The 23,080-nt window shown below is 46.3% G+C and overlaps 1 protein-coding gene across 4 annotated transcripts in view; it reads right to left on the bottom strand.

Annotated features, from left to right (window-relative positions):
- The window catches only part of LOC135366066 (parathyroid hormone/parathyroid hormone-related peptide receptor-like), a 91,454-nt gene extending 74,219 nt beyond the window's left edge, over positions 1 to 17,235 (bottom strand). For 3 of the 4 annotated variants that reach the window (XM_064598714.1, XM_064598716.1, XM_064598713.1), the window contains exon 1: positions 14,323 to 14,432. The gene's annotated coding sequence lies outside the window, so the exon portion shown is untranslated. Of the gene's footprint in view, positions 1 to 14,322; positions 14,433 to 17,160 lie in introns of those variants that run through there. The other variant, XM_064598715.1, reaches the window with a different exon arrangement.
- Between the last annotated feature and the right edge of the window lie 5,845 nt (positions 17,236 to 23,080).

Here is a 23,080-nt window from a genome sequence, read left to right on the forward strand (position 1 = left end):
TCGAACTCTCTTCGAATCAGAAGCGATAGCCCTATCCTACGTGGCAAGGGTTGGTGCAGAGCGTGCTATGGTGGTGAAGTTATGTTTGTATCTTAGTGAATACTGAGAATGAGATCACGCGCCCGCGGACTGCACTGATAAGGTCTTCGGGGAGAAACGGAGATACAAAAGGAAATGAGTTCCCAAGTCTCTATAACCACCGAACTGCCTGCTCTCGAGAGAAGCAAGAAATGGGATACTCTCGACAGCAGGCACAATCGTTCGTGCACGCTGTTGGTTTTTTTTTTTTTTGCAAAGGTGAACTTCGCTCCGCGATGTTTAGCTATCAGCCCCACATGTCGGAAGGAAAGGCTTCGTCGACAGAAAAGAAGAGTCCTGATAAATATGTGAGAAGGAAGTGCCAGGAACCTCGGGCGCCTGTGCCGTTAGCTACGGTTCCGCGTACGAGGAGCGTGCAACCAGTGCTGGAAACATTGGCGTTCAAAAACGAAAAGAAGAAAGAAAATAAAAAAGAAGAAGATAAAAACGAAGGAGGAGGCACAGGATGACATGGAAAGAGTTGGTGTTGTTTTATTTTGTTTTCTTTTTTTCGGGTGGTTCGTTTATGCACTTTGAGAACAGAGGGTGGGGGTGGGGGGGGGGGGTAATGGCAGGATCGGCTCGCCGGTGTTGGCCACACAGAAGTGGGCGTCGTCACGACTAATAAAAAAAAGAAAGAAAAAGACGGATGGAAGATAAAGGATGAAGGATGGAGATGCGTAGAGGGTGCATAAGAACAGAACAGAACTTCACCGCATAGCACGCTGTGCGCCAACCAATGCCACGAATGAGAAGGTTATCGCTTCTTATTCGAAGAGAAAAGGGGCGTACGCCTTTTTTGTGTGTGTCAATTATCGTATACTCAAATTGACACAAAAAAGGCGTACGTCCCCTTTCTTTTCGAATCAGAAGCGATAACCTTATCATTCGTGGGAATGTTTGGCGGTTGCGCAGAGCGTGCTATGAGATGAAGTTCTGTTTTTAAAGTGTGGGAGTAGCGAAATTCGTCTTGTGACGAATTCAATCTGTCTTTTTCATTTTTTTCGCGAGCATCAACATGAACATCAAAAGATTTAGGGAGGCACCCGGAAGGCGTTCAAGAAGTCCGCGAGGTCCTGGGCGTAGAGACTTACTTTAGTGACTTAATTCAGGTACTCAAATTTGTTCTTGTGGATTAATAATTCATAATCATATGTAATAGTATTAATTTAAACCTAGACCAAACCGTTATACCTAAATCTTACGTGAAATTTCTTAACTGTCAAAAACAAAACCTATCCCAAAAGACGCGAAGTATATGCCTTACTTTTACCCAAAGCTGTAAGTAACATATGTTGTCATCGTAGGAAAAATCCAGCAAGAACCTTCATGACTCGGCCTAATTGGTCTTAGCCGTTGCCGTCTCGCAACGTGCTACAGAGTCCTATGGCCTGGCTGCTGCATTTCACGCCCGTAGCGTCATCAAACATAAGCTGCGTCGTTTGACTAGTCAGTAGTGTAACCAGATGAGGCCGCTGCACTATTACAACACCAGTACATCGCATTAGAACGCGTAAATATATCAGAAGTACATGTGCTGGCTAAGGGGAACGGAAGTGAGTGGGACGGGGGACATATTTCCTCGAGTGCTTCTCCTGCAGACACTAATGCAGTGCGGTGAAAGCGCGCTTTACAGGTTACCAGAAACAACACCTCGATGGGCTTGTTGGGTATATGGCATACTGAAGTTATCGTGATATCAGTACACAACATACAGGGTGTCCCAGAAAACGTGTCATTGAATGTTAATGAGAAAGCTACGCCACATAGAATCATGCGGTCAACGGCATTTGTTCTTACTGGGTTTTTGTCACGTCCTGATGTGCATGTCATATAACCCAAGTTTAATTATGTAAATTTTTGCGAACTGAACTCTGAAATTTGCTTAGTAAATGTCACTTTTTTATCACACTAATGTGAAGAGCATGCCGAATTTACTCAAATTAATGATAATTGACAGGAATATTGAGGAGCTATCGTACCGGAAAAAAATGGCCGAACATCATGCTTTTCGGAGCACCGGACCATAACGCGCGATGACTTTTTTAGCGCAGTCGCTCTCAGTCCGATGAAAGAAGGTTCCAAAGCCAGCCCACAGAACGATAGGAGAAAAAGTAACAGTTCCTAAAATTGTGAGAGGGAAAGCATTATCCGAGTGAAAGTCGGACGCGATAAGCCATGCCTGCGTTATCTCTTTCTGCGATGCCGGGGTGGGCTGGGTTTCCAACCTCCTTTCGTCGGACTGACAAAGATTGCGCTGAAAAATTCATCGTGCGCTATCCTGTGGGAGCTCCGTAAAGCATGATGTTCGGCTATTTTTTTCGATGGGATGGCTCCTGAATATCCCTGTCAATTATCATTAAATTGAGTAAATTAGACACGCTCTTCACATTAGTGCACTCTTAAAAATGAACTTCACCGCATAGCACGCTTTTAGCCAACCATTATCACGAATGATATCGCTATGTGCCCTGATTTGTTCAAAACGGTAGGCGTACGCCTTTTCTGTGACACTTATGCGGTTCATAATTGTCACAAAAATGGCGTACGCCTCCCGTTTTCAGCAAATCAGGGCACATAAGGGTATCATTCGAGATGATGGTTGGCTAGGAGCGTGCAATGTGGTGAAGTTCATTTCTAAGAGTGTGGGATAAAAAAGTCCCACGCTCTTCAGAAAATAGGCTCCACCTCCAGTTTTCAAGAAATCAGATGCGAGAACGTTGTCATTCGGGATGACGGTTGGCTAGGAGCGTGCTATGTGGTGAACTTCACTTTTAAGAGTGTACTTGTGCAACCTGCGCCTGTGCAGCCGTTACTGCTCTCTCTCTCTTAGTGATCGTTTGGTGTTTCTCGGCATGAAAGCAGCTGTCACCACTACTGCTCAATGTTGTGGTCGGTAAGTTTACCACATCTGATTCCGAATAAGACCCTGTCGACGCCGATCACGCAGTACAGACTTCTCTGTATGCGTGCAAGGTATCATTGAACATGCGGGCACTATAAGAAATTGAATTGAGTTGAACCACAGAGACACTTTTAAAATTTCGTTACTGTCCCATTCCGTTAGTGCATCCAGCCGGCAACGCCCTAACCAAGATTGAATTGAAGAACTCAAACTGCATCTTGGACCTGTCGGCATGTCCCTTTCCCATTCAAATGTTCTGAATTCCAAATGCAGTTTTATGTCGTTTCGCACATTCACTATCGCCATAGTTTATTGGAGCTATATTATGCAACGGAATATAATACACAATAGAATAGAATGGAGTAGGAAGGAAGTAAGGAATATTCTATTGAATCAAAGCTACAGTGTCTTTATGCCTTATCCAATCAGGTTTTGGAACAGCCAGGGATCCTCCGATAGACTAACCGTTGCAGTAAAAATGATAGCCTCAGTCGAAGGGTTCGCGGACTCGATTTAGCAGTGGCGCGCAAGATAAGCGAATGAGTTACGCCGTGGTTACTTACAACAAAAATTTGTCGGACTTCCATCGCCCTTTCCAGAGGAAGTTGTATCATAACATGTTGAGTGACAAGCGCGGATAACGGATCAGACAATGAGAGGAAAAATTGGGGAATCTTTTGGTGTTGTGCCAAAAAGACACGCTGAAGGCTAACCGTTGCTCAGACTCATACCGTTTTCATACCTGAATCCTGAAAAGCACGGGCTGTACGCCTTTTTGTGTCAATTATCCTAATAGCATTATTGTCACAAAAAGGCGTACGCCTCCCGTTTTCACAGATCAGGGGAGAGAACGATGTCATTCAGGCTGATGGTTGCATAGGAGCGTGCTATGCGGTGAATGTCTCTTTTAAGAGCGAAGAACACACACACACACACACACAGAAAGACAAGAAAACGCGTTCAAATATAGGGGTAGTTTTATGGGAACATCGGTTATCGTGTTATCACTTTATCACTTTAAATAAAGCACCTATTTATCTATGTATCTATCGTTGGCGACACTCTTTTTTGCAAATGGTGTTAACTTTTTGTTGAAGGCGTTCTAAAGTTTACTCAATTCATTTAATATGTTCATATTTTTCTGGATCGTTACAACATCAGCATTTCACAACTTCGCAATTGGTGTTACCAAACCGCTTAGTACTTGTTGCTATTGTGGTTACACAATTTCAGCGCACCGTAAACAGAGTGTGGCAATCACGTGGTGGCGGCACTGTCACGTGGTGTCACTTGGCCCATAAAGACACGGACAGACCTACACAGCGGGTGACCCAAGAAAGCTATCCATTTAAAAGCATTAACATCACTCCTGACATTATTCGGCAAAGCGTCGTTTCAAAGCGTCGAGGTTAGTGTAGTTTCCCTTTCTTTTATTAATAACGCGTCCTGGAGTAGCCAGTCCTGTGGCCAGTGGCTCGAGACTACCATCTCCATTTTTTTCTTTTAAAATCAATCAATCAATCACATCACTCCTGACATTATTTGGCAAAATTAGCAACACCTGCATTTGCACATTTCTTTGCCATCTTTAGAAGCATAAAAGGCAGCATTGAGCGTACGATTTTCCTTTCTTCCTTTTCTTTTTTTTTGCCGCGTGACACGAGCAGAGCACTTTCAGGAGCTGCCACGTAATCTACCGGCGATCTCTCCCTACTCCTTTCGGACTACTGTGACGTCCGATCAGCGGAGCGTTATAATTGGAGCGGAAGGACGCAAGACGACGGGTCAACTGCTCTCCTTCAGATACAAGACGGGTGGTGCTACACTGTGGGCGGCGCCAGATACAACTGATAACACATATATAACAAATATAACCGATACAACAAATAAATACGAATAAAAAATAAATAAAATGGATGCACGCTTCTCTATTGGCGCATTGGCATGACGTAGCAAACTGGCCGCCGAGGGAAGAGGTTTTTCTGACCCGCGAGATTTGAGAAATTTGTTGCTGCACTCATATATTTTGCGCAAATATGCATCCCACGAGGCTCTTTTCACCCCTCCGGACATCTTTTTTTTTTAAATCTCTTCCACGCTCCAGGAGAAGGACTGCCTCAACACCACCTACACTCTTAAAAATGAACTTCACCGCACAGCACGCTCCTAGCCAACCATCATCCCGAATGACAACGTTCTCGCCCCTGATTTGTTGAAAACCGGAGGCGGAGCCTATTCTGTGCCGTGCATAATGAGCACAAAATTGGTCCCGCCTCCCGTTTTCAACAAATCTAGGGCGAGAACGTTGTCATTCGGGATGATGGTTGGCTAGGACCGTGCTATGTGGTGAAGTTCATTTTTAAGAGTTTAGAAACAAAGCCTGATCGTTTAGACGACGTGACGTAACAGCTAAGAGTCGGCCAATCACAAACGTGCTTTCGGTGGCCGTAGCTATGGAGACGAGCCGCATGGGCAGCCACCGGTAGCCACAGAAAGCTCGTCTTTGAAATCGTCTGCAGCGATTGGCTGGATGTCCACGTGCGAAAGTTTGAGAGGAGGCAAAAGGCCCGTCTCTCAAAGAAATTATGCAAGTTCGCGAGTTTTTCTGGACGGTTCAGCGTTAGAACCTCCGGCGGCGTTGACAGTACACAGCCGTCGACGGATCTTGAGATTTGTCACGGATGAGACAAATGAGACGTTGAGACGGATTCGTCAGACGCGTTAAGACCAATGTCGGCACAGTTTCCCGTGAAATTGGTCCAGGGGGCACTATTCGCCTGCGATAGTCGTGACGATGCCCGCCTGACGGTGGCCGACTACGGGAAGCAGTTCCATCGCCACTATCACAACTGAGTTGAGTTGGAAACTGAGTTCAGTTGGAATAAACTGAGTTGAGAACCGCCGTTTTCGATCAAACAAATACTCAACTCGATCATTCAAGCCTGCACTCTTAAAACGTGGCTTCACCGCACAACACGCTGAAGGTCGATCATCGCACAGGACCATATACCGTTATCGCTCCTGGTTTATGGAAAGTGCGGGGCGTACGCCTTTTTGTGACAATTAACGTAGCTGCACAAGTGTCACAAAAAGACGTACACCTCCAGTTTTCGACAGATCAGGGAGAGAACGATGTCATCCGAAATGACAGCTGGCTAGAGGATCGTTGCGTGAACACACTTCATCGGTATTTTCTTTAGATCAGTCAATAAATCACTCATACTGAAGCAGTTGGAAACGACAGCCCCCTATATAGAGAAGACCAAGATGGGATCGATGTCGATGAGAACGTTCGGTCACTATCCATGGGGGGTGGACACAATCCGTCACACAATACAAGCTCTGCCGAAGGACAAAGAGTCGATACCAGATGCACTTAGCAATATAATGAACGGGCACGAAAGAAACGCTCTAGAAGTACCCTATGTAGAAGTGCCCTCTACTTGAATTTGATGTCAATTTTTCTCCACCTGCCATTCAAATGAATGGCACGTCAGTGGAAAGGGTGGATATCTTTATTAGAACATAACGAAAAAGACAACAGAGGAAGAAAGGTCAGTCAAACGATGTGTCGGCTTGCTATTCCGCAAGAAATTATTAGGAAATAAAAGGTAAACTAAAAAGGTGAAAGAAGAATTTAAGAAAATAAGATGAGAGTAATGTGCATGAGGATGGGAGGTGGAAGTGCGGGCGGGGTAAACTAAGGCAATAGAGATGAGATGATTAAGTCACATTAAATGTCACTACACAGTCACGAAGGCATCACCTTGCATTCGTAATTTGCCGGTCCTTGTACATATTCCTGAGCAATACCGTTCCAGGACTATACACTTTCTTTCATATGATTCGTATTCCGTATTAGAAGAAGCAGACGCGGCAGGGCATACATCTCTGATTTTAAAGGCCAAGAGCGAATGGAAATTTATGCTTATTCGCATCTCTTTGACATACACCGCCAAAGACTATTCATGCGAAGGTCTTTTTATGGTCCTAACTAGGAACTACGTTCGCGACCAACCCGGGATACTGTTGCCTTTTTAAACGAGGAGTATCTCTACTCTACTGCATACGGAATTTGTTTAGCTGCTTTGTCTGCCTATGTCTTAGTGCAGTGAAACGACTGAATCGGGAGCTCAATTGAGGAACGTCTGCGAAGCGAATAGGTGTCTCCCTTATTCGGGATAGCCGGCTAACTTACTTCACGTAGTGTTTTGCATGAAGAGACACAAATTGCAGCTTTGCAGGCGTAGAAACATTGCCCGTAACGAACACTCGAAGGGGGGGGGGATAGCTTTGCAATGCAATGCGGACATGCCCCATACTCTTACAAATAAACTTCACCGCATAGCATGCTCCTAGCCAACCATCATGTCGAATGATATCGTTATCTGCCCTCATTTGTTGAAAACGGGAGGTGTACGCCTTTTTGTGACAATTATGAACAGTGCCACTCCGAAACTACGTAGTTTCGTACAGTTTGAAAACGATCGGCATGTGCACGTTGACCCCGGGACACGTCGGACGTTTTACGACTAGAAGTGGCATTTCAGCATGTCTCGAAACCCTGCACCCTTAAAACAAAACTTCACCACATAGCATGGTGAATGCCAAACATTGCACAGAATGATACCTTCATCACTCCTGATTTCTGGAAAGCACGGGGCGTACGCCTTTTTTGTGACAATTAACATAACAGCATAAGTGTCACAAAAAGGCGAAGGCATTCAGTTTTTAACCAATCAGGGGCAGAACGATGTCATTCAGGATGGCGGTTGGCTAGGATCGTGCTATGCGGTGAAGCCCCTCAGAAGTCGCTAGCCCTCTCGCCCAGGTCCCCCAAGGTCGCCATTTTCCCATGTATTTGTTCCTATCCCGATGCGTGTAATGCCGGAGGCCGCCGTTAGATACCCCATTGTTACCAGACGTTGGCTTGCGTTTGGTTGTAGCGCGCTAAAGATCCAGTTGAAGCACAATCCAAGCCAGGCCAAGTCACCGAATGAGAAATGGACGACTGCGCCTGCGGCGCCTGGTACGACAGGTACGCTATGTGATGCACGCAGCCGTGCACTAGATCCTTCCGATCGCTCAACACGTTTAAAAACGGGACCAAAAAGTGAAACACGACACAGAAAGTTGTTATACGCGTTTTATTTGGACATATAAAGACTAGATTCATTCGCAGAAACAACAAAAACATTTTGCCGCTAAACTTAGCGCGCTGAAGTGATCCGGAACGGCAACAGTGGGGTATCTAGTGGCGGCCTTCCTCGTTGCACGCTTTTCCGAGGTGAGTTTGGGGGACCTGCTCTCGCCATCACCACCACCACCACCACCACCCTTAGAAGTCGGCCCAGGACGCACATTCCCCCAGGGCGTCAGTCGTGACGTTGCCCACCTATGTGAGGCCGACAACGGCGAACCCTTTCACCACCACCACCACCACCATCCGTTTTAAGCGTGTGCTTCATTCATTAAGCGGTACATCAGGAGCGTATGTAGGAGGAGTCATTCTTTCGTTGTGTGGTGCATTGTCACTGCGCAATCAAATTTACGAAAACGACCGGAGAACGCACGCGTCGGCCCGGCCGGATCTCCTCGAGTGACGTCAGGAGACCCCGTATGAGGTGCAGCCGTACGCTCTTGTTCGACACCTCAAATTCGTCCGCTACCGCTACTGGTACGGCGTTTTGGGTCGCGCCGGGCTACGTCACGAGTCACGTGGTCGGCTCTCTTAACGGGACCGCGAACCTCACGAAGTGAGTGGCTGCCCTCATTCACTTGCATGCTCTTTGAGGGAGCAAAGTGGAGGGTTTCTAGGGGGCACTTCGCTACTCCGCCCCGTTCATCAGTGCTTCGCAAAAGCTCGTATTATTTATTGCACAAGAACGCCGCATCCAAACACGAAACATTTATAAAGAGACATTTTGCTGCTCCATAAAACCTTCAACTGGGATTAAACAAAACAAAAAGAATACCGCTGATATGCCGTCAGTGGAGATTTTACCAAGCCCCGGAAGACGGTGCTTTCTTGGTGAGACAACTCCAGCGCGCATTGTTGCTGGTCAGATACTGTTGGCAAGTTGATGGGGCACTGAAGTGCAAAAATATTATCATTTCTCATACCCTGTCGCCAAACCAATTTGTTCGCGGTCAGCGGCAATTTAACACTATGCGAAGAGACCCAGCCCATGTCCTTCAGCGTTACTGGAAGGAATCTAGTTTGTTACATATTTAGCAGTCTTACGAAGAATATCTGCGAAAACAGCGACACTGCAGCCTCCGATCCGTGTTTTCTGCTGGCTTTATAAAGGAAGTAAGCGGCGGAAGCTTCAATTTCTTTTCGATTGTTTTCTTTTTTCCTTTCTGTGCGGTCCATCCATTTCGGGGTCCTTTATGGGAGTAGCAGAAGTGAATTTCTTGCCCCCTTTTTTTTACATTCAAACTCGGAACTCTTTTTAGAAATAGTGATGGCGGAGGAACTGCCGAATCATATTACTCGAGCTTCCCTGCCCGCCTTAACAAGGTCCAGATATGCATGCAGGATATGTCATACTTAGAGGGACGGTCGCATTCTGAAACCCACGAGATATCACCATATGTTCTGCATCGGCCAACAATCTACTTGACCATTTCTTTTTCCTTTTCGTCCGAAAAGTGCGAAGATATTGAAATATAATCTTAAGATCAGCACTGCTCTTGCAGCTGCGGAGGCTCCGACGGCAACGACATCAGCGTGACGTCATTCCCTAACAGGAGGAGGAGGAGCGAGAAGAGGGGTCGAGCAGAGAAGGAAGGTTTTGTTTCTCGCACAGGGGTGGCGCCCAATGTATTGCTCCGTGGACGAAAGCGTGCTGGGCGAACGCAATGCATCCTGGACAGGTCCTGATCGCACGTCACAGCAGACGTCCCTTAAAGATGGCGGCTCCCGTGATTGGCGGTCAAACCGGTCGTAAACAATGGGGTTGTTGTTTCTGAGCGACGTTTTGGATGTCTTTCGATCACGGTAATTATTTTTGTCCGATAATCTCGCAGTAAAACGCGCAATTTTGCACATAAGGCCTCGTACCGTTGACAACTTCCAAAGATGTGATGACGACCGCGCGTTAAGGCCCACTGAGCCGATGCGATGTACTCAAACTAAGGGGAAATGGGCTACCACGTTGCGGAAGAAGCACCGCATAGTTTACGCTGGCAAAATACGTTCATCTCTTTATGACGACGGATATATGTCGATAAGCGGCACAACGACATGTCAACAGAGTCACATGACTTCAAAATGACGTTCGCTATGGCGTGCGACCAGGACAAGATGTCTGTTTTGGCAAAGGCACCCGCTTGAGGGTAGTTACAACAATGGCGGGATTGTGTCACCCCTGTGGTGTTTCGCGAGTTTCGTCTGCTTCTCTCATCACCATCTAATGTGTGTGTGTGTGCGCGCGGATGTAGCATCCATTTTCTCAAGGACATTCTCTGACTGGTGTAAAACCTTGGTTGTAGAGAAGGATGTTTCCTCCTTTTTCTAGAGGCGAACTTCCAGCGTACACTCAACATCCGGCGTCTGCTCCTGTCATGTCGAATAGCAGTCAAACTACGCCACTATTCCACGTCGGATTTTCGACGTCGTGGTATGTGGTCAATGAGGAATAAAATGGCACCGTAGTTTCGGAATCGGCTGGAACGGATGGGACCGTCCCTTTAACGCCGAGCGGGAGGATAGGAGAGAGAGGAGAGAGGGAGGAGAGGAGGGAGCGGGAGAAGAGCCTCCCCAGCAGAATAAAGTATGATACTGGGGAGTAAACGTGTTTGGGAAGCCAACACAGTAAATGAAGCTTCCCCTATTCTTTCTAATGTGCATACTCTTTCGCTTTTGCCACTGTTCTATTTTTCTTATTTTAGTGAGTTTTATTGGATATATCCGGCTTCTCCCTCTCTCTGTGTGTGTGGAGGATGCGTTCCAACTTTTACTGCATAATGTTGACATGGGGAGGTATCTGTCGACGACGCAGGCATTGGGCAATGTTTGCGAAGTTTTAGACGGCCGACTCAGCTTTTAGGAAGGGCTGGGAGTTCGGAACTGGTGCTGCTTGCATGGCGCATGTTTGTGTTTTTACGAGGGTAATTATTGTGATGGATCACGTTACAACATCGAAAGCTCTCACGCAGGAACATGAGGTGCGCATTTTATGTTTATTTATTTATTTATTTTTTTCTTCGTCCGAAAAGAAAACACGCTTTATGCATTTACAACGATGTGCGAAGGACACATATCTGGTGTGGCGTGGCCTACCTTACGCCTTGAGCTGTTAAAAAGGGGGCTTCACCACGTAACACATTTCGGATTCAATCACCGGGTTAAATTAATGGTTCCGAAACATCGAGCAGTTCTTCGCATATGAAAGGGCGAACAGGACAAAGCACCCTGTGTGCACGTACACAACAGTAACATGCTTCTTAAGTACCATGAACCTTGTCACCGATTTGCCTCCTGAGCTCAAAGCATCCAGAACAAAGCTATTAAAGAGGTTAATGTCGCGAGCTATCGGCCTGCGACAGACGCGGTCGAGCGCCATAAAAATTCGACGGCACTAACGTCCTTAACTCTCGCTCGTTCTGGTTTCAATTCATCGTTAATGTTCTCTTTCTCATATGTATCGTACAGTTTGAAAACGATCAGCATGTGGACATTGACCCCGGGACACATTGGACGTTTTACGACTAGAGGGGCAAAAAATATCACAATTTTGAGTAAATACCGAATCACGTGAAGTACGATATCGGAAAACGTGGATTCAAAAATTGATACTTTATCGACATACAGGGCGTTACCTTCTGAAAAGTCTAGCCGAGCCGGAATGTCATGCTCAGCAATTACACAATGAAGGCGGATTGAATGATTGATTGATTGATGTATAAAAAACATAGGCTGTCCACTTATGAGGCTCCGAATGACGTCCAGTCCGGGTAAATTTCGTAGCGATTGAGCATCGTAGGACAAGGTCACCCCGCAAAATATATGAATAACTTATTCAAAACAATAAAAAATGGCGGTGTTGTGAAGAGCTGATGAAGCGCTGCTCTCCAGAAGGTGCCATGACGCAAAATACTCAAGCGGCCGGACTCGCAATGAGAAGCTCTGCAATAACAGCCGCTTCTGTGTTGTACGTTCGGGTAGCGGCGTCTCAACAGTTCTTCGTGACACCGCCATTTTGATTATTTCGAATACAAAAATGGTACATTTCGCATCATAACATCGCGCAACGATGTTAACCAGGACTGAATTTTCTTCAGAGCCTTATATATAGACGTCACAATGGTCAACCTACATTGAACAATTGCAGAGCATAACGAGCGTAGAAATGCGGTGTAGTTGGTAACTGTACCATAACGATAAACGGAACGCAGACTCTCAAGCAGCACAATGTACTGAAAGTCGAGTGCAATAGGGGTGGACGGGTAGGTGGAAGGCCTTGAACAGACTTGTGAAACTAAAGAACATTGATAAGACACATGTCGGCCACCCCTATTGCACTCGACCTTCAGTACATTGTGCTGCTTGGGCAGGGACACGGACTAGGAAGTGCACAAACGAACTGCTCACTCTCAACTAACAGAAGTTTACTTGCAACACGGATTTAAATACAAAAACAAGACACAAGGAATGTGACAACACCTTATCACAACAGCGGGAAATTTTTCGGGAAATTCTGGAGACCCAAGCAGCACAATGTACTGAAAGTCGAGTGCAACAGGGGTGAACGGGTAGGTGGATGGCCTTGAACAGACTCGCAAAACTAAAGCACATTGATAAGACACATACCGTCCACACCTATTGCACTCGACTTTCGGTACATTGTGCTGCTTGGGGACCTTCTTAATCACAACCCCAGAGGAAGATCGCTGTGTTAGCACACCGTCATTGTCACTCTTATCAGCCGAAATGGAATATCTTGGAACGTGCCCGGATCGCAACCATCAGCTAGTTTTTTCTGTTTTGCTGTTGTGATAAGGTGTTGTCACATTCCTTGTGTCTTGTTTTTGTATTTAAATGTGTGTTGCAAGTAAACTTCTGTTAGTTGAGATTCAGCAGTTCGTTTGTGCACTTCCTCGTCCGTGTCCCTGGCTGCGTTTCGTTTATCATTAGTGAGTTTTAGTGCATCGTACGCTATTGCCTTTGCGTACGTAATGGATAGCGTTGGTGGTTCTGCGCACGCGCAAAACATAAAGAGAGCTTCGCGCAGTGCGCCGAACCAGCACGCTATCCTTTACGTACGCAAAAGCGATAGCGTACGATGCACTAAAACTCACTATTATGTGCAGAGCATAAGTTTGCCGACGGTATATTTAGCGGCATCCGTTAAAACATCGACATTCTTACACCACCATCACATCGACACAAATATTTATATCGTTACATCGCCAGCTTTGTTCGATATCGCTGTGTGAGAGGAAAGGTCAGCCAGAGTACGGTCGGCTAGTTATACCATGACGATGAAGGGGCTGTGCGTATGAAAAAAAAAGTGGTTCCGTCCCTACACGGCCGTGTTCTTAAAAGATCCTCGCATCGACTCCAGTGAGTGCAGGACTATAAAGCAAAAAGGAAGACTATAAAAGCGGTACTTTCTAAGAATTATGGGAAAAGGATCGACTGCCGTGTCTAAACTAGCAGACGATGCACGCTATGAGCGCTGGAGGCGGATGTGCCTGGCTCTAGAAACATCTTTAGAAAGTGCTGAAACGCGACTGTCAGAACCTGATTCATAGACTGTTTTTCTGTGTATGTACTGTCAGGGACACTTTTAACTTTCTACTCGGTTCCGTGGTCTCGCTCCGATAAGCGCCACGCTAGCGGGCAAGGTCGCAAACAAAAAGTGGACTCCTCCGGAGGTGGCCGGGTGCCGACGAGGTATCGCATTTTCGCACGAGGGCCTTGGAAGGAACGTGTAAAAAAAAAACGTAACAAAAGGAAAGCAGACGGTGTGAGAGGGAATTATATGACTATCTTCATCTGGTTGTCACGTGCCGTGCCTTGTTTTGTAAGGAGCAAGAAGATCGCGGTTTGTTATCGCGTCTGCTTTGTTACGTTTTTCTTTATTGTTTTTTAATCGGTCCTTCCAACGCCTTCGTGCGGCAATGCGATAGCTTGTCGGCACCCGGCCACCCCCTGACGAGTCTACGTTTTGTTTGCGAGCTTGGCCGCTAGGGTGACGCTTATCGGAGCGAGGCCACGGAAACGAGTAGAAAGTTAGAAGTGTCCCTGACAGTACATAAACTAATTTGCCCACGGTAAGCACGCACGTAATGTAACATTGGGCATAACATTTGCAAGCAACAAGGAATACCTGGCATACGGTAGTCCCGGAGGGAATAGTCAGCTCTTCGCAACAGCGCAACAGCCACCCATACTGCTTCTGAAACGACTAGGAAGTAGTTACATCCCGCAGCGATCACAAAGCACCTCGCCTATCGGAACCTGTGAGGCGCTTGACACGGAAGCGAGGACACTGACGTCATTTCCGCAGGAAATTACCGGTGACCTCACCGGAAGCGGGTGAGTGACCAGCATGCTTTGCGCGGCGATGTTAAGTAATTAATTAGTAATTAGTAGACCGTTGATGACGTCACGGTGAAGCTACCTTACCTACCGGAACCAACAGCGGCGTGCATGACTCATCAGAATCTGATCAGTTGATTGGGTGCGGTAGGCGCGGTACGTCGGAAGTCACGATATCAACGGTCTTCTAACGCAATGGTGCATTGGATTGGCCGCCCCGATACTCCGAGCCGGAGCGGGTCATACCGCATCTCACTCCAGCTCCGAGCCGGAGGTGCACGAGCCGAACGCTGTAGGTTCGAGCAGAGGAGATAGGCGAGGGAACGTTAACTCACGTGACATCCGGTGTTTCCTTCGAAGTAAAAACAACGACGACACAGAAAGCAGAACATGGCATGCATTTGTACGCCTAAGTGAGTGGAGCACTCTACATGATTAAAATAGAACACGGTGGTAAATAAGAATACAGAGAAAGGTTACAAGCCTATTCATTCTAGCACCGGACCTTGTACAGCATGTCTAAAGTCTCGCGCCGTCTCAAATATATCGATCTTGGTAATCAGTTCTGTTAAATATAAGTTTCGATCTGACTACAGGCGAAATCAAATACACACGGTTCACATAAAACAAAGTTGTAGCTCTACAGCTCCTAAGTGGTGCATGGAATCGTATCGTCGCGAGAGGATCCGGTCACTCAACGTTCCCATTAACGACTTTAAACAAAAAGTATGAGCCATACTCATGCCTACGTCTTCGTAGGGTGGTTATTCCAAGTTCGTGCAGTACCCAATTATATTCATAGAAACAGCTTCTATATAAAAAAAATTGCCATACACTTTCCATACGAAGTGTCTCTAGACTCCTTCAATTTTCGCGATAGTTTACCGTTCAAAAAGCTCCATGCAACACAAGCGAACTTTAGTTTATATCTAACTGAGCATCTATAGAGCGTTAAGAAACATTCCGTGTTTTTAAAAGACTTCGCAACACGGAAGATCATACCAAGTGACCGCTTTGCTGATGCTACAATACTTGTAACATGCGATTCCATCATCAACGCACGCACACGCACACATAAAGAGACGATGATGCGAGGGGGCTGATGCCGGCAGAATCCCATAACACTCCGCGATCACGCACTCCACATACCTTGTCAATGCTGTCCCTACCTACTGAGTATATAGTCGTGCTTCACAGCGTCTTTCTTCCGCGTTGGGGTAACCCATTATTAGTGCACCGGTGTTCAATAACATGAATGTAATAATAGTGCGGCACTGGTCTGCTCGATCTTCCTGTAAACTTTCAGATCGTCCGCGTATTGTAAACACTCTGAATATTTCACATTACGCGATGTGTCGTTGACGAACACGTTGAACGATAAAGGTCCTATATTTGACCCCTGTGGGACGCCAGAAACACACTGATAAGGTACAGAGAGGACGTTACCATACAACATTAGTGGTCCTGTAAGATACCTCAAAAGCCACCTGACAAGTGCACCGCTCAGGCCATAGGCAGATAGCTTTTCAAGTAAAACTTCGTGATTGACGCTGTCAAGAGCCTTATATAGTCCCGCATAGAACCGCATCTATCTGTCCACGATTCTCAGCATGAGCAGCACAATAGTTCATAAACATGCAAAGGTTTTCTCAACAGATCTCTCTTTGGCAAATCCGTATTGTGCATTAACAATCTTATGTTTGAAGAACGCATACAATCTCTGGTAGTACATTACTGTCTCAAGTATTTTAGATACATTAGATAGCAAAGAGACTGGACGATGGCTGTTTTTATCACAACTGTCGCCTGTCTTGAACACAGGTACAATAATATATTTTCACATGTCCGGGAACATGCAAGTGCTCAATGATAACTAAAAAAAAGATAAAAAGAAATATCTCATTGCATGGCGGAACAGAAACACTATACTCAGCGGAAGCCGGCGCAGCCACGTGACCAGAACCCAGCCAGATTTCGCTAACCGCTCCGACGGCGTTGGTGAGAGCACTCTAGAGCGCTCCGATTGGAGGAATGAGCGCCAAATGAACCAGTCGAATGCCGTGAGGGTGCCCTGTTTCGACAAATAGAAGATGATACGTCGCTCCGAAGCGCTCTAGAGCGATCGGAAGCAACCAGTCGAAGACACCATAAGAATACTATGCGCTCTATAGATGACCCTCTGTTTATAAACATGTGACGTCACGAGAAGACTGGGTCGAGATTATATTTTTCTGTGGTGGGCGAGAAGCGGAAAAAATGAGTCAGCTGATAACGCTGATAGAGCCCACCAGCGTGGTTTACGCGGCGGTGTTACGTAATCAATGTCTTAGGGGCCCAGGTTGTCCATGCAGCGTCTTCCCGTGGACGCCGCCATATTGAAAGCGCAGCGCCGTCTAGTCGGGGGAGCACGTTGAAAACCGTCTACCGCCCAAGCCAGACAGAAGGAAAGCACACGTGTCGTGTTCTTCGTCCCTGGTATGGCATTCCTCCTATCTGGCTTGGGTGGTAAACAGAGGCTGCAAAAGCGCTGGGCGTGGGGCTGGTTGGAAAACGTTGTAGAGCAATACGATTGCATGCAAACGCTGTTGTGTTCAGGACACGCGTCTGATAAATTATCTTACATTACCTGATAAAAGGTGCTGGCGGCAGTGACCGCTGTTATCCTGTTCAGTAGGCGTTTTTGTTATCTGGTGGTCCTAGCTGATAAGTATGCATGCTCAGTGCAATGATTGCTTGGTTTACACGCGTTCACAAACAGCGGGAACGGGACAGGATCCCAAGAGGCAAATGTCATTGTGAAAGACACTGGAGTTGCTTGGCGTCGTCTTCTATCCGTTTCAGTTGGTGCGTTGCGCATGCTATGATGCTGAAGCAAAATGGGATCTAGCAGTGACCCTTACCACCCTATGGTTGTCAGGTGTAATGTGTTGCGTTGCATCTGTGTCATAGTGTCTGCGCATGTCTTGGGTTCAGCGTCTCGTGTTGAAGGACGCGGCCGGGGATGACAACATGGTGAGCTGGGTACAACAAAGTCTTCAATAACGTCTGCCTTATGGCGAATTTGTGTGCTCATTCCGTGGCAACTTTTCTTGCCAGACCCAAGCAGTCATGTTCGCATGGTCAAAGCGTAGCAATCTCGCATGCTTCACAATTTCCGAGCGCTTGGCTGTGTTGCAATGAAATGACCACACAAATTCGCCAATAGTGAACTGTACAAACTGAATCTCAAACTAGAGAGTGCAGGAATCTGCCTTTAGATCATAGTTGTTTGGCGAAGTAAAATCCCGTATTAGTGTCACAGGCCTTGTTGTTACTATCGTCGTACCTTCTTACATCAACGTGGTGTTTACGAGGGGGGGGGGGGGCAACGTTGGCGTGCGGCAGTGTGAACAACTTGCATGTTTTACACTTTTGTTTATTATTAGAATTCTATTTTATATGTTTGTAGCACTGACCTCGTATTTAAAGCAAGACAATTCGCATACTTCCAAGCATTCCATCACACACTAGACGTGTTCTCAATACAATCACGTGGGCGTGAAAGCATGTGGCTTTGAAGAGGAAACATTTGGCTGGTACAGCTTGGGACAAAAGTTTACGGAACACCGGGGTGTCACATTTCTCCATTGAAACGAAACACCATCAGCAAACAGGAGCGGACATGCATACTACGAGATGGATAGAATAGACGATCACCCGTTTCTTATTCGATCTCTTCCTGACAGCTTGCAGGAGACCGCTCGCATGAAGAAATACGCCGATGCCGTGTTCCGTAAACTTTTGTCCCAAGCTGTACTATATTGTAGTGAAGCCAAAGCTCCTCGTGGTACAACGATTATCGTTTCATCAATGTCATTATATCGTCAGTATAATCTTATGGCTGATCCGTAACTTGCCATTACATTCCACTATGTTGAGGGCGCTGATCTAGGAGAGGGAAGCTGGTGCCGACACAAGTTCACGGAACGCGCGAGCCACGTAATTTTTTCGGCGGGACAGCCTAGCGGCGGGCAGAAGCGGTCTCATTCAGAGGGGTGCAGCAGCGCGCCGGTAGCCAATCCAAACCACTTCGCCAGCACGTTGAAGCGATACCGAAACTACCGCGGCGTGTCGCAACTAGCGCACTCGTGAACTAATCTGCTTCCGCTCGCAACTATGGTGTCGTGCTTAAGAAAAAGAACACCGATCGCGTGTTGCGTAAGCTTTTGTCGGGAGCTGCACCTCAGTGCTGCTGCAGGTACTAAATGCGGGCAATACCCACAATGGGATACACCAAGATGCGATTCAGTACACTGCACTACAACGAGTGCATCGCTGCAGGTCAGCTGCACGTCCACGAAGAGGTGGAATTACTGTCGCGGCACTTACATGTTGCGCAATGAGACCGGCAAAGGTTATGAAAGTAATCGCAAGGGTTCTTGTCACCTGTCGTTTGGAAGGGATCTTATGTTGCGCAAGAAATACTGACGCGGAAGTATTTTGCCTTGTTGTAAGCGGGCGGTTCAGAGCCGTGGCAGCCTTTACTCATGAAAGAAGATGAGAAAAACTGATGTTCTGAGGCTGGGACGACATAGAAGGGACAAATACATACAAAGCCTCAATTTGCCTAAGAAATTAACGATGAAAGATGAAAGTCACTGAGAAGGTTAGCCAGCTGTAGGAGTCGAACCCACATCTTCTGGATTGCCGGTCCAGGGCTCTACCAATTGAGCTAAGCTAACACGCCTTCTCAGTGACTTCCAGGGGGCGTCATCTGAAGGGACAAACCAGCCACTCTCTCTCACTCATCCTCCTTTCACTCTTACATTTTTGCTCACTCACACACACATTCATACGACGGGATCGACGCAGGCGGCAACGTTGAACATGAAAGAACTGATGTTCTGAGGCTGGAACAACATAGAAGGGACAAATACATATAAAACCTCAATTTGCCTAAGAAATTAACGATGAGGCAAATTGAGGCTTTGTATGTATTTGTCCCTTCTATGTTGTTCCAGCCTCAGAACATCAGTTCTTTCATGTTCAACGTTGCCGCCTGCGTCGATCCCGTCGTATGAATGTGTGTGTGAGAGAGCAAAAATGTAAGAGTGAAAGGAGGATGAGTGAGAGAGAGTGGCTGGTTTGTCCCTTCAGATGACGCACCCTGGAAGTCGCTGAGAAGGCGCGTTAGCTTAGCTCAATTGGTAGAGCCCTGGACCGGCAATCCAGAAGATGTGGGTTCGACTCCTACAGCTGGCTAACCTTTTCAGTGACTTTCATCTTTCATCATCTTTCAGCCTTTACTCAACTTTTCTCAATAAAATCCTCCTCTGCAATAAATCAGTGGCCCAACTTTCATGGGTGCAACGACCATAGCTGTGTAAGCTACTCAAACGGGGTAATTAAGTTACAATTACATGACACCAAAAAGTAATTTACAGTTACTAATCAAATGTACTTGAGTTACTGTTGAGTTACTTGGGGCGGTGTTCATTTAATGGGGTTAGGGTCTTCCGCCATATTTAAAAACAATGTTGTTCATGCATGAAGTTCGTAACTTACACAATGAATTGGATCATACAAATATTCATGCGAACAACGTAACTTACATAGAGAAAACAGAACACCTGAACGGAAGCAAGAAAGCACAAGTCGCATCGAACTTAAATTAGTCCTTCTATGGTGCTAGACCTGTTACTCAAGTTACAGGGAGAACGTAATTAAATTACAGTTACTCATTTTTAAGAAGTATTTTGGTACAGGAATTCATTACCCTAAAGGTAATTAATTACAGTAACTTAATTGGAAAAGGAAAGGCAAATCCCGAGCTTTAAAAATCAACGAAGATTGCGAAGGGCATACAGCCTCCTTTCAAAGTAAAAGCAGAGCTGGAAGGAACTACTTTCTATAAGAACATTTCTTCAGCCTCTCTATAATCGATACCACAGCTGGTGGTCGTGTGTGCCAATTGATCGAACTGAGTGTCTCCATTACATAGGGGACGCTGCCGTGAAAAGAGGTTCACATATTCTCCTTTTCCGAAAGGAATATACATTGTTCTTGTTATCCATAGAAGGTGCCAAAATGCTCAACTCAACTCTTTTTCTATTTAGTCGGTGTAAGAAGCGGGAAGATACGCTCCACGTGATCATCCAATGTCCCGCCTTCAAACAGCACCGAGAAAGGCTGGAAGCTACCCTAAGCAAGCTCGACTCGCGCCCCATCAGTAAGCTGCTAGGTAAATGGCCCTGCTCAAAATTGCAAAAGAAAGCGGAGAAAAGCCCTCTTCGTTTTTCTTAAAGAAAACTGCATCGCGGACCGCATCTAAACCTGGACTCAAAAATATGAGACCCAAAGCAAAAGTGTCACGTGTCATTCACTCAAGAGTGACACATGCTAAAGACTTTTCTATGGATATCACCTATACCACCTACAAGAAATGGAGCTGCAGGCGACATATGAAGTCACCACATAGCTCCAGCAAACATCCAGTTAAAAGAAGAAGAAAAAGATAGCAGGCGTCATCATTTGCTTGTAAACGACACTTTAAAGGGATGGTCGCATCTGTTCCAGTCGGTTTCGAAACTAGATTGCCATTTTATTCCTCTGGTCACGGTATAGAAAATCCCACGCGAAATACTGGTGTAGTTTCACTGTGCTTCGACGGAGTACATGACAAGAGCAGACGTCGGATGTTCAGAGTATGCCGGAATTCCCTCTCTGGAAAAACGAGAAAAAACGTCATTCTGCAACCGGCCAATGATGGCGCGCCTTTGAGAAAAGGAATGTCGCGGCCGTGCGGGCGTCTCGTGGAACTACGGGGCCTCTGGACGTCACCTTTCCTCCTCTGCGCGCCGCCCTCTCACTCCTCTGCTGACGGGAGGGAGTGACGTCACGCGGCCGGAGCTTCTGCAGCCGCGGAGGCTGCGCTGATCTTTAAAATTAGTTTGGTTAATATCTAAGCACTTTCCGGACGAAAAAAAATAGCCAGGTAGACTGTTGGCCGATGTGGAACACAGTAGTATCGGTTTCATAGAATGGTTTCCGGAGGCGACCGTGCCTCTAAGCCACGTGTATCCCAATGAAGTGAATGCGTACCTTTTGCGTATACAAATTTTCAATCGTCTATAACATATAAAATAGCAGACGTTTGTGCTTATATGTTCCACAAAGGCGCTCCTGTTCGGTTGCGACCTTAGCAGCCTCGAATCTTAATTCATTATAGAATTATCTCTGGAGCAAATCAAGCAACTAAAAATATCTTTGGAAACTACTCACTTGTATTTACTGAATTCACCGAGGTCAGAGCTTCAGCTTCGCTTGGACACCTGGGGACCGTTGTCTCTATAGGGTATCTACAAACAATAGCAGACTCATTTCTACTTCCCGCCAGTCCCGCAGCCAGTCAAGGACCCGCGTACAGCTGGCATATAGTTGTATAACTGGTATATGGTTATAGCACACAATTTATTATGCCGGAGCTCAGGACAGCCGCAAGGCATATTACAGTCAAACTCCTTTATAGCGAACACCTTTTTAACGAAAATACCAATACAGCAAATTTTTTGCAGTCCCGCTGGAGCCCTATTGGTCCAATAATGGACATCCTTTTTAACGAAAATACCTTTACTGCGAAATTTTTTTGATGTCCCCTGAGTTTCGTTGTAAAGGAGTTTGACTGTATATCTGCAGTAATCTACTAACGAGATGACACACAACATAGAAGCATGTGTGTGTGGGGGGGGGGGGAGAGTGGGAGAGGGTTTGTCCAGTCCCTTCACTGGTGCCTGCACTCATCTGGTCGTTCCGTTGGAAAGTTCCCTTTCCAGCTGCACGGAAATTACTTGCCGAAAAAGTTCGGTGCATTCACATCGTAAGCTAGCATATATGCCCCATGCGCGCAAACCGCGCCGCTTTTCACATCATGAGTTCACAGATAATGGCTCGCAGTAAAATGCGGGACATTAGATATGGCGAAGAGTGATCGATGAGGAGTAGGATATTGGATTCGACGTCATCGCTACACGTTACCCATAACGGTTTACGGCGCTTGTATCAGTATATCTTTAGATCTATCAATTTTTGACAGTTGTGTGCAAATTCCCTTCGGAGACGTCGACGTAGAATGAAAGGTCGTGTACCGTTGGAGTCCATCAATCTCGCGTAGACATTTTATGATTCAGAATTGGGCGTTTAAGCTGCATCGATAAACGCGGCGACGGCAGATTCAGTAACCTTTTCTATAGACGTATAGCAATACTGACCCTTTTCTATTTTGATACAGTTGTTGGCAGTCGCGGGCTTCCGGGTTGTGGTCTGCGTTGACAGCGCGCATGTGTTTCGACGCACATCCATTACTATGGGAAATGCAGGCTATCATGTTCACATGGTGAAATGCCAGTTGGTCGACGACGTTGTACACTATTAGAAGAGAACTTCACCAAATAATTCCATGATAGGCAAGCCTGAGCGATGGGCAAGACACGTAAACAAACACAAACACGTGTTTGTGTTTGTCTACGTGTCTTGCCCGTTGCTCAGGCTTGCCTATCATGGAATTTATC

The sequence above is a fragment of the Ornithodoros turicata genome, chromosome 8 (genome assembly GCF_037126465.1).
Source record: "Ornithodoros turicata isolate Travis chromosome 8, ASM3712646v1, whole genome shotgun sequence".
NCBI classification, from domain to species: Eukaryota; Metazoa; Arthropoda; class Arachnida; order Ixodida; family Argasidae; genus Ornithodoros; species Ornithodoros turicata.